The sequence below is a fragment of the Dermacentor variabilis genome, chromosome 4 (genome assembly GCF_050947875.1).
Source record: "Dermacentor variabilis isolate Ectoservices chromosome 4, ASM5094787v1, whole genome shotgun sequence".
Taxonomy (NCBI): domain Eukaryota; kingdom Metazoa; phylum Arthropoda; class Arachnida; order Ixodida; family Ixodidae; genus Dermacentor; species Dermacentor variabilis.
This window is the reverse complement of record NC_134571.1, coordinates 188565396-188580213: the sequence shown is the minus strand read 5'-3', so window position 1 is coordinate 188580213 and position 14818 is coordinate 188565396. Positions and strand designations below refer to the sequence as shown.

The window sequence follows — 14818 nt, the reverse complement described above, 5'->3', positions numbered from 1 at the left end:
TAATTATGTTAGCGGAGAAATTTACTCACCCAAGAAACCGAGATGCATATGTTGCTAATTAGCAAGAACTACTAATTAACTTTTTACCTAATTAGTGGACGGCACATTTTGCTGTGTACCAATTGTGGCTAGTGAGTATTGAAGGCATACTCACTTGAAAGAAATTATGCGAATCACATGGGTTTCAAGTTATGTGCCACGAAACTTGCCGTAAAATTGCCCTATTATTCCGCTTACTCTTTAACAAACCATCATTTTATGTATTCAAGCACGAAAGTAACTGGAAGGCGTATGTATTTCCCCCCACGCCTTGCGAATTAATATCTCAAAACTGGTGTCATCCCGAAAATTCGTTTCAAGCGGACAGGCCTTGCGAATTCACCGGCTAGAATTCGTAAATAGCATTATGTGTCGTAAAGTAATCAATTATTAAGGTAATTACTAAATCTTTGTTAATTATTCCAGTATGCATTTCAATTTCTCGCACAAGAAATGACCGCCTCTTTGAGTAGTCCAGCTAATTGACTAGAACTATGGTGTCACAGGCGATTGTGAAAAACTCTGTACGGTCTAAATAGAAGCATCCGGGGTATTCCTCGAAACGGTGACATCATTTTTGTTTGTTCTTATTTTTGCAATTTACTTTAGCAAATTGACGAAGATAATTGTCTTTAAAAGTAATGTGAAAATATGCCAACTGTAGGGGACTCATTTTTAACTGATGCCACCGTTTTCATTAAAGATTGATTAAATATCAAGTTTACAGTTACGTACACACACAGTTCTATATGCTGAAGCTATTGAAACATCTGGAGCGGACATTAGTGATGTCTCGCATATACGCTCAGAAATATGCCAAGAAATTCTAAATATTCTAAATATAAGTCTTCCTAAACTTCAGAAAACAATGCAACAACTTCTCGCGGGCTGCAAAGCCATATATGTCGTATTTGTCAGCTTTAAATGCTCTAGCAAACGTAGTTCAAGAAACTGCGATGTGTAGAAGTAGAGCGAGCGAGAGAAAGGCTTTAAGTAATGGAATGTGTATAGGCAGGGTTTGGTACGTAATTGAACCAAGAATTAAAAAAAATTCCGCACCGCAGTTGGGGGAAACCAACGACATATGGTTTGCCATCCTGTGGCGCTCCTCAAAATATTTTTTTATATTCCGAATAATTATTTAGCTGGGATCAATTATTTGAAATTTGTTATATTCACTTTAGCTTCAAGTGCGTTTCGTGATATTCTATAGGGGGTTCAGAAACGACCGATCCTATTTTTTGTGGCAACGTAGAATGTGTGTGGTAATTTATCCGGCGTTTAAAAAGAAAGTCCGAGAAATACGAAATAAAACCATGTGATTGCCCTCATGCGCTATCGTATCGCAGCGTTCTCAATCACGGTGGAAGAACAGATAAGGGGTCGGAACGAGGCTGCCGCGCCGAGGATTTCTTTAGTCGTGGTTTACAGCTCTCTCGGCTGATGGCGCGGATTATTGTGGGCTAAACCGCAGCAGCTGGCATGTGACGCACTGGGCTTCTAAAAAATGTGGCTCCTCCTCATTAGCGTCTATAGTAAGTTGTCGCATGTATGCCTGTGTACCAACCTAAGCGTCTGGCGAGCCTTTGGGAAGCGAGCTTAGGTATATCCTTCTAAATATCTAAGCTTAGTAGCACTATCCAGACCTCATTGTCTTTGCAACTTGTGAGAGTCCACTCTAGGGACCGTGCTTACAAGTGATCAATCGTGGTATAAATGCAAAACCATCTCGCTATTGCAAAGTGCAAAGTTTTTCCAGTTGTGTGCATAAGGCAAGAAGTCACGGCTTGCCAATTCCATGGATTCTCGTTGTTAGCATGCATGCTAAAGACTAATATTGCTATTAACCGCGCAAATTCCTTTTAATATTCGTTATTTGAATCCAGAGTATATAACAAGCTACTGCATTTCAACCTTTTTCTCACGCTGAGTAGACTCCACCTAGTCTACTGAATACTACCACGGTACGGTGGGGCGAAAATTAAAAAAAACACAAATGCACGACTGTACAGACATCTCCCAACGGGATATATTGCTGCGGGCTACTCTCCGCGTAGAGAAGGTTTATTGGAAGAAAACCGACGGTCCTGAGCGCCAGCCGAGGTTCCGTTATCGCTAGGCGACCGTCTTCTTGCCCCCTCTCTTACTCCGTGTCCCACTATTGCTGGGGGCATATGCCCAAATCATGCACAACATTCACGCTTATAACAGATCCCCCCGCGCAGACGAAGCCCAGCGGGTAAGTCAAACAGCATCTCGAGCGGTGGAGGGCTTCAAGCGGGCAACATGAGTCACTTCAGTCTTTGAGGAGCGTCGACCATTTGAAAGGAGACGCGCTATGCGGTACGTCAATTCGCTTATACGGTCTAAGACAACGCGAGGTCCAACATAGTGCGCCCCAGTAGATTTTCGCACAACCCACGTTTTCTGGTAGGCGTTCACAGCCGCACTAAGTCAGCTGGCTCATATGTGACGGGTCGGTGTCGGCGGTCGTAACGTGCCTTGGAGCAATCTTGTGAAGCAAGAGTGCGCAAATTAGCACGGCGGCGGGCTTGTTTTGCACGACAGATGGTCTCAGATATGCAGGCATCATTGTGGTTCATAAATGCGAAGATCGTATCAAGGGCATAACATGGCGGTCGAGCGTAAACGAGAAAGAAGGGGTTGTAGCTGGTAGTTTCGTGCTGGGCGGTATTAAGTGCAGAAGTAGCGAAAGGTAGAACGCTGTCCTAGTTCTTGTAATCCGTGGAGACGTACATGGACAACATGCTCGTGAGAATTTTGGTGCGTTCCGTAAGGCCGTTTGTGTGCGGATGGTACGGCCTAGAGTGTCGAAAATTTGAACAACATAGACGAAGCCTCTCTTGAACAATATCTGCAGTAAACTGTCACCCACGATCGCTAATAACGACTTTAGGAGGCCCGTGTCGTAGAATAATAAAACGTAGCAAGAAAAAGCACACATGGGGTGCCGTAGCAGATGATATTGCAGCCGCCTCACAGTAGCGTCTCAGGTGGTCAGTGCACACAACGATTTTGGCGATTTCCGTTAGAGGACCGTGGAAACGCGCCGAGAAGGTCGATGCCGGCTTGCTCGAATGGAGTCTTTGCGGGTGGTACAGGGTGTAGTGTACCAGGAGGAGTACTTGTGAGACTTTTGCGACGTTGACCTTCATTGCAGCCTGACACGTATTGCCGCGTGGTCTGATGCATCATCATCATCGTCATCAGCGTGGTTGCGCTCACTGCGGGTCAAAGACCTATCCTATTCTCCTCCAACTACCCCGGCCATGTTGTCCCTGCAAACTTCTTGATCTCATCAGCCCACCTAACTTTTTGCGGCCCCCTGCTACGCTTCCCTTCCCTTGGAATCCAGTCCGTAACCCTTAATGAACATGGGTTACCTTCCCCCTTCCCATGCCGATTTCTTTTTCCTAATTTCAAGTGAGATGTCATTAACTCGTGTTTGTTCCCTCACCCGTTTCTGCTGTCTTCCCTCACCCAATGTGCTCTCTTCTTATCCCCTTAACGTTACACCCATCATTCTTCTTTCCATAGCTCGTTGCGTCGTCCTCAATTTAAGCAGGATCCTTTTCGTAAGCCTCCAGGTTTCTGCCCCGTACGTGAGTACTGGTAAGACATAATGGCAACCTGCTGTTCTTGATCTGAGAACTCCTGCCAAGCGCACCCTAGCCCATTCTTATTCTTCTGATTATTTCAGTCTTATGATGCGGATCCGCGGTCACTACCTGCCCTAAGTAAATGTATTCCTTACCTCTTCTAGTGCCTCGCTACCTATCGTAAACTGCTGTTCTCTTCCAAGACTGTTAAACGTTACCTTTATTTTCTGCAGATTAATTTTTACACCCACCCTTCTGCTTTGCCTCTCCAGGTCAGTGAGCATGCTTTGCAATTGGTCCCATGAGTTACTAAGCAAGGCAATATCATCAGCGAATCGCAAGTTACTAAGGTATTCTCCAATAAATCTTATACCCAATTCTTCCCAATCCAGGTCTCTGATTACCTCTTGTAAACACGCTGCTAATAGCTTTGGAGAGATCGTATCTCCTTGCCTGACACCTTTCTTTATTGGTCTTTTGTTACTTTCTTTATGGAGGACTACGGTGGCTGCGGAATCACTATAGATATCTTTCAGTATTTTTACATACGGCTCGTCTACACTCTGATTCCGTAATGCCTCCATCGCTCCTGATGTTTCGACGGAATTAAACGCTTTCTCGTAATTAATGAAAGCTATATATAAGGGTTGGTTATATTCCGCACATTTCTCTGTCACCTGATTGATAATGTGAGTATGGTCTATTGTTGAGTAGCCTTTACGGAATCCTGCCTGGTCCTTAGGTTGACAGAAGTCTAAGGTGTTGCTGATTCTATTTGCGATTACCTTAGTAAATACTTTGTAGGCAACTGACAGTAAACTGATCGGTCTATAATTTTTCAAGTCTTTGGCGTCCCCTTTCCTATGGATTAGGATTATGCTAGCGTTCTTCCAAGATTCCCCTAGGCTCCAGGTCATGAGACATTGTGTATACAGTGTGGCCAGTTTTTCTAGAACAATCTGCCCACCATCCTGCTGCGATGCCTACAATCTGCCCGGTCTGCTGCGATGCCTACTGTTATCCTGTCTAACGGAGTTACCGTTAGACAGGATACCAGTAAGCTATCGTCTGATAAGCCTGATAAGTCTCATGCATATTAGGCCAGTAAAATCTTTCTTGAAGACGGCAAAGCGTTCTAGCTGCTCCCAAATGACCGGAAGTTGGTTCGTCACGCAACGCCCGCTAGATAGAAGTGCGCACACGTTTCGGGACCACCAATAGATGTAGTGAATCTGTCGTAGAATAGTTCTTGTATAGCAGTTCATTTCATGTGCAAACACGATTCACTTTTGATTTCTGTTGGGGCGCTAGTTGCTGTTTTGAAATGTCATCGTTTTACTGCTCAGTCTTCAATGTATTGCGGTTAGCAAAGTCAAAGTTATTCGCGTCACAGTCCGTCGTGGGAAGCGGTAGCCGCGCCAGGCAGTCGGCGTGGGCGTGCCGTCGACCGGTTTTATAGGAAAGGGTGAAGTTGTACTCCTGCAGACGGAGTGTCCAACGTGTAGGCCTACCAGATGGATCACGCAGGTTGGCGGGCCAGCACAAAGAGTGATGGCCTGTGACGATGTTGAAAGGGCGTCCATAGAGGTATGACGGAAAGCGCTGCACTGCGAAAATCACTGCGAGACATTCCTGTTCTGTGATGGTGTAATTGCGCTCGGGCTTGCCTAGAGAGCGATTCGCGTACGCTATGACGTGTTCTTTGGTGTCGAAGCGTTGAATAAGAACAGCGCCTACATCAATACTCCTAGCATCCGTGTGCAGTTCTGTGGGAGCCAAGGGGTCGAAGTGTATGAGAACTGGATGGGACGTCAAACGGAACTCCAGTTCACGAGAAGCACACACACATTCTGGGGTCCAGTCAAAGCGAACGCCTTTTTGAAGAAGACACGTCAGCGGGTGCGCGATGTCAGCAAGTCCGCGAATAAACTGACGGAAGTGTGAGCAAACACCCAAGAAGCTTCATAGATTTTTACTGAGCGAAGTTTCTGAAAGGCTTCGACCGCAGTCGTTTTCGCTGGATCCGGTCTTATGCCCTCTTTGCGCACTAGGTGGCCTAGAACTAGTGTTTGGCGTTCCCAAAAGCAACATTTCTTGGAGTTTACTACCAAGCGTGCTTTGCCTAGGCACTCTAGTACAAGAGTGAGGTGAGTGTTGTGTTCACTAAACGTGCGTCCGAAAACCACGACATCATCCAGATAGCACATGCTGACTTCCCACTTCAAACCACTCAGAATGTTGTGCATGAAGCGCTCAAAAGTTGCAGGCACATTACACAGCCCGAACGGCATCACACTGAATTCGAAAAGTGCATCTGGTGGAAGGAATGCCGTTTTTTCCTTGTCTGCCTTGTGCATCGGAACCTGCCAGTATCCGGAATGCAAGTCTACACTCGAAAAGTAGGAGGCCGAAGAAAGGCAATCTATAGCATCATGAGTCCGTGGCAAAGGGTATACCTCTTTCTTGGTACCGGCGTTGAAGCGGTGCTAAACAACGCAAAATCGCCATGTGCCATCTTGCTGTTTGACTAGAATTGCTGGGGCTGCCCACCGACTACTCGACTCTTGGATAACGTTTTTCTTTAGCATGTCACGGACTTGGTCATTGATGACATTGAAGGTGACACCAGGTATGGCTTTTGTCGCAGAGGCTGGTAAAATGCCGTGTCTATGCCATGCCGTACATGAGTAGAGGGAAAGAATGGCGGAGCCTCTTGCTGGGAAAAGTCGAACACTGCGATGTGTTTTCGTAGAATATTTGCCAGTTTCTGACGTTGGTTAGTACTGAGCGATTTGTTTATCATAGCCATCACGGAAGTGTCCGTCGCACATGCATTCTGAATGGAGCTCATCCTTGCCATCTGGGGATTCTTGATGCTCACGAATAGCCGCAATTTTCAGACCCTCCGGTAGTATTCTGGATTCATTGGATCAAGTTATTGTCCATAAGACCATCGATAACCGACCGTGTGCAATGCGGCACTAGAACATTCTTCTTAATGCAACTAGGGTGAACTACGGTAGCGTCAAATGTTCTGACGGTTGCAGGAGAGCAGGCGACTGGGACACATTTGGCAGACAACGGCGGTACGACGGTATCTGCGGGCACACAAAGGGCACTTTCGTAACACCGCGAATTTTCCATAAATACGGCAGGAAGGCTCGATTCTACAGTGATTTCTCCCTTTCGGCAATCGACATTGGCGCACACAGCTTAAGAAATTCGAGGCGCAGATTCCCGTCATGTGTAGCATGACGTAAAACTACGTATTCCGCGTTAAACGTTTCACAACCCAAGCTAACTGCTGCACTACACACACCTACAAGGCACAATAGTTCTGCACTCACTACGCGAAGCACATCGAAATGGTCGCAAGAAACAGCACTTTTCGTCCTGGAAGGCGTTTCGATGCGTAACTCATTACGGAAACGCTCGCTCCGGTGTCCACTAAGGCCATTGTTGAGACGCCGTCTACATGTACACAAACCTTATTTTTAACCTTGCAAATTGGCGGAGGTATTTCTGTAATAATCGAAGACTCCAGCGGGCTCACCTCCAACGGCCGCGCTGACTATTTTCCCGGCGAAGGCGAGGATTAGCGGCGCCGGGGAGACGTTGACCGGCTTAGGCGAAGGGCAGGCGGTGGTGTCAAGTTCTGATCGGAGGCCGGTGAACGGTTTCGCAGCTTTCCCAGGGTCTCGATGGAAATACCGCGTGGATATGTGTACGGATGGTCAAGGCGTTGCTGGCCAGATATTGTTGATCGGTCGTACCTCGGCACCTGGCGGCGTTGTGGGGCCACGCTGCAGTACCTGGCGATGCGGCCCTCGATACCACAGTTGTAGCAGAAGGGCAGAGGACGCTCGACGAATTGCCGCTCAAAGCGCTCGGCCGGCAGAGGTCGTCGAACTTGGCACGACACGTCAGCACGCTGAACAGGGGCCGTCCGCCTCTGTGCATCACGGCTGGGGGGAAAGCATTGCCCATATCGCTGTTCTGACGGATGCGTCTTCGGATGTGGCTCCGTTGTTCCAGCCACATCGAAGTCCGTGACACAAACAGACGGTGCCAAAGTAGCGCATGGTGATGCGGGTGGTGCGTGATATACTGAGTACACAGCCGGCGGTTGAACTGTGTGGCACACTAGTTCATTGTATCGCCGCAGTTTTTCGCGTACCATTTCCTGAATAGTAGAGGCAAGGTCAGTGGACGGACTCGTATCGACGCTGGCGACAGTCGCCACGTTTGACCGTCGTCTGAATTTGGGCGCAATACGACGTGTGTTCAACGTCTCGAAAGTACGACAGTGACGCAAGACAACTGAGACGGACGCGAGGTCTTCTCTACCTATTAGAAAATTGTAGACGTTTTCTGCGATTCGTTTCTGAAATGTCTGACTCGGTCTTCCTCAGACATTCGTGAGTTTATGATCTTTCACAACTTGAGAACTTCTTCTATACAGGTAGTGCATGTCTCTGTCGGCGTTTGAGCTCTTTGACGAAGTGTTCTCACCTCACGTTTCTTTTTGGCATCAGAATCGCCAAAACATTTTCCTATTTCCTCCGCAAAGAGTTCCCGTGTTGTTAAGGACCCTTCGTGATTCTCGTAACACATCAGTGCGGTTTCTCTCAAAACGAAGACGACGTTGTCAAGCTTCGTGACCGAGTTTCAGTGATTAAATCGGCTAAGCCGACTGTAGTGCATAATCCACTCGTCCACGTCTTCTCCCACTTTTCCCACGAACGAGCGTAGTTCCATGTAATGGTGTGCGGCAGCAGCTGGCGTTGACCTTTGTGCGGTAGCAATTGACTCTGGGTCCCCAGTTGAAAAACACAACAGGAAATTTTTGCAGTCTGTCGTATTTTGGGACGTTGGTTCTGTAGTTCTGTTGCCTGTAGTTCTGTTGTCTGTAGTTCTGTTGCCTGTAGCTCTGTTGTCTGTAGTGTGACGTCCTGTAGTAGAAAGTTCTGTAGTTCTTGATCAATATTTAATTAAAAATTGACAGAGACGTCCGTAAGGTTATGTAAATTGGTTAGTACATAAAAGAAAAACATAAAAGTAAATAAAATTTAGAAAAAAAAAACGTCTTCGCCTAGGATTCGAACATGCGACCTCACGATTCCGAGCCCGGCATCTTACCACTGCACCACCCCTGCCATGCTTTTCGAGTGTACGTTTTGGCCATGTGAATAGTACGACGTGCTGATGCGCTGATGTTTACATTTGCATTTTGAGAGCCAAGATCCGCTATCACTCCACCGCGTCAAGTGCCGCATCTCTAGAAGAGCAAGAGTGTTCATACCATCGACAGGTACATCGTGCAGTGCTAGAACATCGATTTTGATGTACGATATCCATATTAAATAAGAAATTCAGAAATAGACAACGTTGACTTTTAGGGTTGTTACTGCTAGTTTCGACAGTTGTCTCTCGTTCTTTACACTTTTGAGCGCGCATATAATTCGTGTGTTCAATGCAAAATAGCTACATAAACATTCGTGGATGAGAGTTCTTTCTGACAGCATACTGGCTTCTCACGGCAGCACTGTACCAGATTAATGAGACCCGAGCGAGACAGCTTTTCACGCAACTTTGTGGAACAACCCAAATCTTCTTTTCCGCTTCGCATAAGCTTGTGAAATATTCCTGGGTAATTAACTAATGTGTCAGTGTAACAGCACATGTAAGTCCACAGGCCTGTGTGCCACATCTTACCCCCCAAAAAAGAACGGATGCGCAGCCATTCCCGCAGATGGTATGATTTTGATCAGCCACCGATTTTGAGGAGGCCGGTAGGGCGTTGCTGGTGCCGCGTCGTCACGGCACAATTATAACTATTCGCCACGTCGACTTTAATACCGGTGTCGGTGCCATCAGCATCGCCGGCTTCAAAGAAGCGCGATTCAATACCGCGCAACAGAAAAGTACAGTGTACACTACCGATGCGAAAACATACAATTTTAAAGGACCGCGACGGAAAGCGCTTCTGTTGCGACTTCGGAACTCTTGGCCTCCGCGACCGAATGTTTCTGCTGCGACGTCAGAATTGGTGTCATAACGTCGGAGTCGCTGTCAGGATATAAAGCTGTTGTTCCGACTTCAGAACTCTTGTTGTCGCGACAGAAGGCTTCTGTTGCGAAATCAGAATCTCTGTCATAACGTCAGAAATGTCTCCCAATTAAGAAATGTCAACAACTTCTGTCGTACAACAGAATTTCTGTAGTTGCGACAGGAATTCCTCTTGTCTTTTTCAACCGGGCACTACAGAAGCTTGTCGCATCACACAATTTCAGTGCACTTCTGTTGTCATCATTGGGTACATGTTGCGGCGATAGGTTTCCGTTGTGGAACAGTTCTCTGTAGTACAACAGAAGTTTGTCCATTACTTCAGGAACACTTCTCTTATGACAACTGGGGGCCTGTTGCAATTATAGGTTTCTGTCGTACAACAACATTTTTCTGTAGTACAACAGAAGTTGGTCGCATTACATCAGGAACACTTCTGTTGTGACAATTGGGGGCCTGTTTCCACAATAGGTTTCTGTAGTATTTCAACAGCTCTCTGTAGCACTACAGAAGTTTTTCGGGTTACTTCAGGAGCATTTCTGTTGGGATAACAGGGTGCCTGTAGTGATGACAAATTTTTCTGTAGTACTACAAAAATCTGTTGTAGAGCTTCAGCTTTCTGTTGTAACAACAGACATACGACAGACTGTACTTCTGTAGCAGCAACAACAAATGTCTGTTGTACATCAGAAAAGTCTGTCGCTCCATCAGGAATCTGTAGTTACTACAGAAAAATCCTGTTGTACTACAGAAATTTCTGTAGTACTGAACACAACCTCTGTTGTCATTTTCAACTGGGTCTGGTCCTCCGTTCTGTGGCATGAGGGCTTGTCGGCGAGAGACCAGCTAGACGGCGGCTCCGGCGAAGTTGAAGTCGTTGCGACTCCCTAGTACAGCGACGGCGTGTACCCCGCACTTCCACCACTCTGTTAAGGGCTACTCTCTGCTTAGAGAGGGTTTATTTGGACGCAACCGACGGTCCTGGGCGCTAGCTGAGGTTCCGTTATCACTAGGCGAACGTCTTGTTCTCTCCTCTCTTACACCGTGTCCCACTACTGCTGGCGCACATACCCAAATCGTGCAAGCTTTTCACGCTTGTAACAATATATTGACACGTAGACTTATATTTTGCGGGTGAGCGCTTTTAACAGTCTAACGAGTGCTATCGCTCCGCACGGGGCGCTCCCGAATGTATCGGAATTTTCTCGAATGTTATTGACGGTTCTGTTGTCACCGAAGCTTCTGTAATCTGATTGCATGTGCGACGCGAATTGTGTAGAACTTTCGGAAAGACGCGCGGGCACCACCGATTACTCTGGAGCCTGCGATGACTCGTGTATAAAAGCCGACGCGCTTGACCAGCAGAGAAGATTTTCGACGATCGCCGACCGTATTCGCCGCTATCAATCTTCTTAGAGCGTGGCCTGCTTTTGAGGGCACAGGTTCGTCTAATGAAACTCTAGTTTTGTTAGTTACAGTTTGGCTGCGTTCATCACCGTGACCACAACGTGACATCTGGTGGAGGTGCTAGTGCGCTCACCTGCCGAATGCTCCAGCAAAGCCGCTATCTAAGCCCCACACGCGAAAACAACACCAACGCCGCCAAGGACCAGCGAGCTAGCCACAGGCAGCAAGTACTGCTACCAGAATACGGACCTTTTCCTGAGAAGACCTGAGCGATCAAGCCCAAGTCAACAAACACAATGGCTGCCCCAGCGTCCGCCGTTCTGATGCAACAACCTCGGGACCCAGCAACATTCTATGGTTAATCGATTGAATGTCGAGAAACCTGGATGGAGGCTTACGAAAGAATCAGCACATTCAACAGCTTGAAGCCCGATAAAATGCGGCATGTATACTTCGCCTTAGGAGAGGCCGCCAAAACGTAGTTTGAGAAGTGAGAATCGACCCTGAAAAAATGGGACCTGTTCTGTTACGGCTTCTTGCAGACCTTTACCGGTGTGGTGCGCAAGAAAAAAGTCTGAAGCTCTGCTAGAAGCTCGAGTGCAACTTCTCAACAAGTGCAAATCCAGATTTTCACGGATTTGACTCACCTCTTCAGGAACGCCTACTCCGATATGCCAGAAGATAAAAAAGTTTGCTTCTTGATGAGGGATGTCAAGTAAGAGCTCTTCGCCGGATTGATGCGCAACCCGCCCAAGACAGTTGCTGAATTTGCTTCCGAGGCTACAACCATCGACAAAACACTCGATATTAGGAACAGGCAGTTCAGCCAAGGCACGCTGCCAGCGAACTACGCCGAAGTTCCACCAGTCGGCACCGACGAGCTGCGCGAAACCATTATAGGTCGTGCGAGAGGAGCTTCATGTGGTGTTCCAAAGATTGCAGCATCAACTAGCATCCATTGCTAACGTCGTACGACAGGAGATTCAACAGTCACTTGGAGTCCCCGAATCAACGCGCCCTCAGACGCAAGCGATGACCGGCACCACCGTCGCCCACCGCCGGATTCCCCTTGCACGCCCTTGCCAGGGCTCCATGACGCCGCGATTCCGTCGCCAGACGCTGGTATCTTCGCCGCTGCCACCCCGCCCACCGGTCGGCCAGCGAAGCGCACCGAGACATACAGATATTTGGCGTGCCCCCGAACAGCGCCCGCACTGCTACCATTGCGGAGAAGCTGGCCATGTGTACCGCCGGTGTCCATACCTCGACTTGGGATTGCGAGGGTTCGCCGTCACCGTGCCGCATCGACAGCTTCGGGAGTGCCCTCATGACGTCGCCGACTACCTCGCCGTCACTCAGTGAAGTTCTCGACGACCGTCCCGTTCGCCGTCACCAGGTCGCTACCTGTCGCCGCAACAGAGACCATACACTAGCCCAGCCCAGGGCCGGACTGCGAGCCCATATCCCGAAAACTAAAAGCAGCAACCGAGGGAGTGGAGCTGCGGTTGCTATTCGTCGAACTCATGAAGATCCTCCGCCGCCGACGAGGACGCCGAAAAGTCTATCTCGACGATATATCAACGACACGCCGCCAACCCAACGAAGCCTAGAAGCGAACAAACGGACGCTAGAGGCCGTAATTTAGAAGATTTTATTCTCTGTAATAATATATGCCTGCTCAACAGGGGCAAGCACATATACTGCTCTCCAAGCTCCGGAAAATGGAGCTCCATAGATTTGTCTCTTACTTCGCCTTCTGTTTTTAATGCTTTTAAATGGGATGTCTTGGACAACCCGTATGGTAGCGATCATTTACCTGTTCTTATCAACATAACATCATCTCCGCAAATCATTCCTACAAAATCACGACGTTGGAAGCTCCATTTGGCCGACTGGGCGCTGTTTCAAGAAAATGCCAGCTTAGAAAAAATAGATCCACATAATTTAGGTATAGATGAACTTAATGAAATTGTCCCAAACTACATTATTTCTGCCGCGCTCCTGGCCATACCTCAATCTTCTGGAGTGGTGAAACAAAACCACAAAACCTGGTATACAAAAGAATGTAGATTAGCAAAAAGGAAACAGAACAAAGCATGGGGAAACTTTCGAAGGTGCTCCACGCAGAAAAATCTCATAGACTTTAAAAAGGCAAGAGCACAAGCCCGATATATCCGCCGTAGAACCGAAAAGACTTTGTGGCAAAGTTACGTGACTTCCATAAATAGCTCAACCACATCAAAAGAAATGTGGGAGAAGGTACGAAAGCTAGATGGTAAGTACTCTCCTTTCACAATTCCCCTTCTAACAGCCCCTGGTATACAGACAAACATCGAAGAACAGGAAGGACATTTTAGGTGAATATTTTTCTGCAGTTACCAGCTCATCAAACTACAAAGAATCATTTCTTACGTACAAAAACGCAGCCGAGAAACAAAGACTCCCTACAAGTGGATATACAAATGAACCATATAATATATTATTTACAGTTCAAGAAATCAACAGTCTTGTCCGCTGGTAAACAGACTGCACCCGGCCCTGACGGAATACACTATCAAATGCTGTCCCACCTCTCTGAGCCTGCCGTAGAGGCACTCTTAAGTTTTTTTAATAAGGTGTGGGTATCGGGTAAACAACTCAAAGCCTGGAAGAAGGCCATCATCGTTCCATTTTTAAAGCGCGAAAAACCACCAACCTCTCCCAGCAGTCAAAGGCCCACAGAGCTCACCAGCTGCCTCGCAAAATCCTTTGAAAGTATCGAAAATATGAGATTAACTTTCGTGCTAGAACTCCGTGAGCTTCTCGATGTCCATCAGTGCGGTTTCAAAAAGGCATGCTCCACTACAGACCACCTTGTTCGTCTTGAAAATACTGTCCGTGAAGCCTTTATACACAAACAACAATCTCTTGCTGTTTTTTTTTCGATTTAGAGAAAGCTTATGACACAACCTGGAGGTACGGAATTCTTCACAATTTGGCTGAACTTGGCATTCATGACAGGATGCTGAACTGCCTAAAAGACTTCCTGTCAAACCGTTTATTCCATGTACGCCTCGGTTCAACCCTGTCGAGAATTTTCATTCAAGAAAATGGAGTGCCACAAGGGAGTGTTTTAAGCACGACCCTCTTTGTTGTTAAAATGAATTCAATCAGTAAAATAATTCCAAGGTCAATTATGTATTCAATCTATGTCGACGATCTTCAGATAGCTTGCACGTCCTCAAACATAGCAACATGCGAAAGACAAGTGCAGTTAACAATAAATAAACTTTCAACGTGGGCTGACCGAAATGGTTTCCGGTTCTCCCCCCAGAAAACAGTGGCCATCCTTTTCTCCCTCAAACGTGTCCTACAGACAGATCCTAGACTATACCTGAACGAAGCGGAATTGCCGGTAAAAAGTGAACACAAATTTCTGGGCATAACTTTTGACAGAAAACTGACCTTCCTGCCAAACATAAAGAACCCGAAGAAGAAAACTTCCCAATCATTAAACATATTAAAGGTGCTTTCACATAAACGCTGGGGGGCTGATAGGACCTGGCTTCTACACATCTACCGCAGTATAGTTCGCTCTTGCCTCGATTATGGGTGTATAGTATACAACTCAGCTCGACCGTCCTACCTGAAGCAATTAGATCCAGTTCATAACTCAGGTCTGTGCCTTGCAAGTGGAGCATAGAGGA

At 47.1% G+C, this 14818-nt stretch overlaps 1 protein-coding gene across 1 annotated transcript in view; it reads left to right on the top strand.

Moving 5' to 3' along the window:
• LOC142578471 (uncharacterized) overlaps nt 1-14818 on the top strand; it is a 75538-nt gene that overhangs the window by 37647 nt on the left and 23073 nt on the right. The gene's annotated exons all lie outside the window — the stretch shown is intronic.